This window comes from Canis aureus, chromosome 14, assembly GCF_053574225.1.
Source record: "Canis aureus isolate CA01 chromosome 14, VMU_Caureus_v.1.0, whole genome shotgun sequence".
In the NCBI taxonomy this organism is placed as follows: Eukaryota; Metazoa; Chordata; class Mammalia; order Carnivora; family Canidae; genus Canis; species Canis aureus.
In genome coordinates, this window is record NC_135624.1 from 44,715,995 (window position 1) to 44,720,629 (window position 4,635).

Here is a 4,635-nt window from a genome sequence, read left to right on the forward strand (position 1 = left end):
TATCTTATATTAACATTTTTTTTGTGTTTCAAGATTGTATCCAAGACACCATATAACATTTAGCTGCCATGCCTCTTCAGGCTCCTCTAAACTATGACAGTTTTTCAGACATTTCCTGCCTTTAATGACCTTGAGAGTTTTGAGGAATCCTGGTCAGATATTGTGTAGGATGTCACTCAACTCATCTTTTTCTGATGCTGACTGGCATTATGGATTTTTGGAAGGAAGACCATAGAGATCACTTTATATCTAGGGTGTACACTATCAACATGTTTATTTATCATGGTTGATGTTAACTTTGACCACTGGCTAGATAGTGTTTGTCAGGTTTCTCCACCAAATTCCTTTTCTACCTCTTTCCATATTGTATTGTTTGAAAGAAAGTCACGATGTGCAGCCTCCACTTCAAGAGAGGGAAGTTATGCTTCAGTCTCTTCAGGACACAGTATCTATATAAATTATTCAGAATTCTTCTGCATTGGAGATTTGTTTCTTCTTACCCATTTATTTTTTCAATCACTTATTTATTTATGTTAGTATGAGCTTAGGGATACTTATTTTATACTTTGGGTTTTAATCTAATACCACTTTATATTGTTGTTCAAATTGTTTCAATTTTGGCCTTTGTAACTTATTGTAGTTAATTCCTGTGTCTCTTTGATATACATATATATATCTCACCATCAGCTATATATATATATATATATATATATATATATATATATATATATAGCCATCAGCATAGGTTTTTGTTTGATTTTGTTTTTTGTCTTTTTTGGGGGTCTTATTAAAAAAAAATAGTGAAACTTTTATTAAAGTGCCTCTAGTGGAGAACGTGAAAAATAATAAAGAAATTGCCCCTAAAGAAATTCTAAAGGGATGAGGCTTTATGTCTGGCAGAAAGAAAAGTGAGGGAACACTAATTGCCTTGGAGTTTATGATATATCTTAGTTGTTAGAACTGGTATTGCTAATCACAATTCAAAGGGCAATGGATGTTTCTATGAATATGTAGCTGTGAAACTCTAGAATTGCATAGGCAATCTTGTTCTGATCGTAACACAAAAAAAGAAAATTAGAAAATTAGAAAAGAGTCTTAAGGTAACTGGAAGGAACTAATTTTTAGTGAGTACTTACATTATATTCCTGGTACTTTGTATAAGTTGTATTATTTGAACAATGGCCATCTGCCTCTGATTTTCTCTACTCAAAGCCTGGGGGATAAACTCTTATTATCATATTACATTGTATTCTATGAATCATCAAAAGCCAACTGAAGAATTTCAGGAAGTAAGAAACATTAGTTATTTTTATAGAAAGAAGTCAAATTACATCCAAATTCCATAGAAATGACTTTCTTGCTACTTTGCTTCTCTTCTTTGTATGTTTCTAATAATAAGCAGTAAGGTACAAATAATAGGATTTGGAACAGCTTGTTCCAAATACATTCAATTGTGGAGTGTCCTTTTCTTTTCAGTTACCAAGAGCACACCACTACCTTCTATAATCTAACCTGCTGTTGCTGATAAACACGATTGGCCAGTGGAGAGAGTGGTTCCATGGACCTTTGACTCGTGTGATGCATGATGCTTGGAGACTCCAACTGGGGCCAATCTATTCTCTCTGCTGTGCGTCTGACCTTGGATTATCACCTGTACTTGGTTCAAGTAATGAGATTCTCAGGTGGAATCACACATTTATTTTCTCCTAGAATTTAAGAAATCTCAGGGACTAGTTATGCTATTACCAGTCAAAGCAGGGATCCTTGGCTCCCGGGTCTCCCTTTGCTCTCCTGACAACAATTTCAGTCTCTTGCTTCTGAGTTGGACCCCAGAATAAATAGAGGCTTGGGAGCTCCTGAATATTTCCCCAAACTCCTAGACGTGCATGTTTTCTCTGCCAAGGGTTCCTATACACACACTGAGATAGGGAATTACCCTCCTGCAATAATCCTTTCAACACAATTTCTATAATGGCTCCTTTTAACCAAATTTCTATAATGTTCGCATATTAGTTTCCTAGGACCGTCTTAATAAATAAATTAATAAATTGCCACTGAATTTGATGACTATTTATTTTTTAGTAGCATTTTTTTAAATTTAGAAAACAAAACAAAACTCTCAAACAAAAAGATTTTCCAACCACACAGAGAAGGGGTATGGGTAGGGGTGGGTGTGTGTCCATACAGCTGTAGCCCTCAGCCCATGTGGTTTTGGCAGCAATAAGTGGTGTAGGGTAATGGCCCCCAGAATAAAATGGTGTATGTGTGTGTATGGGAAGGAGAGGGGTGCAAAAGCAGTGCGGAGTGGTGGGGAAAGGACAGATGAGGTCAGCACTGGGAGCGCCCCAGGCAGGAGGCCATTTCAAAACATTTCCTGTTGATCATACCACCATGGACACCTTTGGCCAACAGCAGAACTAGCATCTTTGCAGTCCTGGTAACAGTGATGGACGTGGGAGCTCTGTGGGTGCTTTTGGTAGAAAGATCCATGGTAAACTCCCTGCCCTGCAGCAGTGAGTCCCTGATAACAGAACATTTCTGGTTCCTAGGTGTCAGTCCATTCACAAAAAAAACAAAACAAACAAACAAAAAAACTTGACCAGTCTTTACCACCCAGGGTGCCGACCTCAGCTGGCAAGAGGTTGATGAAGGTTTTTCCCATAAGGTGGCCCTGATGGAGGGCAAGTCCATATAGCCCATGATGGCCAAGTCGTGATAGGGGCCCTCTGCCGTGATGCTGTGGTTGTGGGCATTCCACCTGGCCATGGCACTGCTACTGGGGCTGGGGGCTGGGCTCAGTGGCCTCTGGCAGGCAAGGGAGGTGGAGTGCTTGGCCCCAGAGCTGGGTCTGGGTAAGGAATCCGCTAGCTGTGTCTGATGGCTATAAATGACAGAAATTTATCTTCTTAGTTCTAGAGTCTAGAAGTCTGAAATCCTGGTGTTGGCTGCACCATGCTACCCTAGGAATGCTGGAGGGAAAAATATTGTCTTGCCTTTTCCAAGTGGCTCCCAGCAAACTTTGGCTTTGATTGGCCTGGAGCTGCATCACTCCACTATTTGCCTCTGTCTTTATGTGGCCTTCTTTTCTACTTGTCTCTGTGTGTTCTCTCCTCTTCTTATGAGATCACCTGTCATTGGATTTAGGGTACACCCTAATCTAGTATGACCCCATCCTACCTTAACTAAATACATCTGCAAAGAATTTTATTTCCAAATAAGACTGCATTCTGAGGTCTGGGTGGACATGAATTTTTGAGTACATTATTCAATTTATCATGCTCGGCTATTTATTTTCTCAATTCAAAGCAAGTTTGGAATACACACAGGGGCAGTTTAAGGAGACTTCCAAGGTTGTACAATGGGAAACAATGACAAATGCCGGCTGACAATCTGGCAATGAGGGAAAGGATGAAAAACTCTAAACCACATTTGAATGTTTGGTGTACATTATATCAGAGACCCCAAATGTGTATACATAATGATTCTATCAGGAACAAGTTTGTGTGGAGGTATCGTCCCATTACTAGTTCTTAGAGACCATTTTATGAATTGTAACTTAATTCTTCATAATGACGCATCCCTTTTTCTATAAAGCAAAATATTCCTAACAAGTCTGATTTTCTTATTATCAATCTCATTTTCTCATCTAAAATGCAACCTCCTTAAGAAAAAAAAAAAGATGACGGATAGTTCCAATATCAACTAGCACAATTTCTCAATAGTATCAAGTATTTGTGACACATGTCCTAATTAATTGGAGGTTTCTATATCGTATTAGCAAACTCTGGTAACAAACTGTCTGGATTTGGAGTAAGGCTCTATGCTGTACTGTCCATTCTTTGGTTTCTTGATCTGTAAAATGGATAATATAGTAGCGTATGTTTCATAAGGTTGTATAGGAATTAAATGAGTATACAAATGTGTGTCAGTGCCTGCATGTATGTGTGTATGTGAAAAACACATGTAGGTATACATGTAATATATGTACCTTATACAAAATATATTACATATCATAGAACTTATTATATGCTTGCCACTCAAAGTTCTAAGCATTTTATTGGATCATGTTATGTCATCTTCACAATTAACCTTTGAATTAAGTATCATTTTTATCATCTCCATTCTATAAATTAGAGAAAATCGTATTATCTCCCAAAGAGATAATCAATTTGCTGAAGACCACACAGTGGAGTTGTTAGGACACTAACTTAGGAAGTCTAGTTTCAAAGGTCGTACCATTAACTATTATATAATATTGCATCACTATTTTATAGATAATTAATACACACTTACTGATGAATTAAGTCTATGCTCTGCTTTCTGCTGGCTTGACTTGTTCATAAACCTCTCAGCTTTCTCTTTAGTGGCGGAAGGTCACTTTATGAGCTATCTATCGCCATGCAACTAGTTACTCAAATTCTGGTGGTTTAAAGCAACAATAATTACTTGTTATCTCTTTCGCTTTCTGTGGCTCCGGAATTTGGAACAGTCCGACTGGGCAGGTTCTGTTTTAGGCCTCTTCCTAGATTGCAGTCAGATGTTCACTGGGGTGGAAGTCATCTGAAGCCTCGGTTAGACCCGGAGGATCCATTTCCCAGGTGGTTTATTTCCATCGTAGGCAAGTTGGTGCTGACT

General features: G+C 38.3%; 1 pseudogene; it reads right to left on the reverse strand.

The window, feature by feature from the left end:
• Positions 1 to 2,328: 2,328 nt before the first annotated feature.
• Positions 2,329 to 2,766, reverse strand: LOC144283015 (profilin-1 pseudogene; annotated as a pseudogene).
• Positions 2,767 to 4,635: the final 1,869 nt, after the last annotated feature.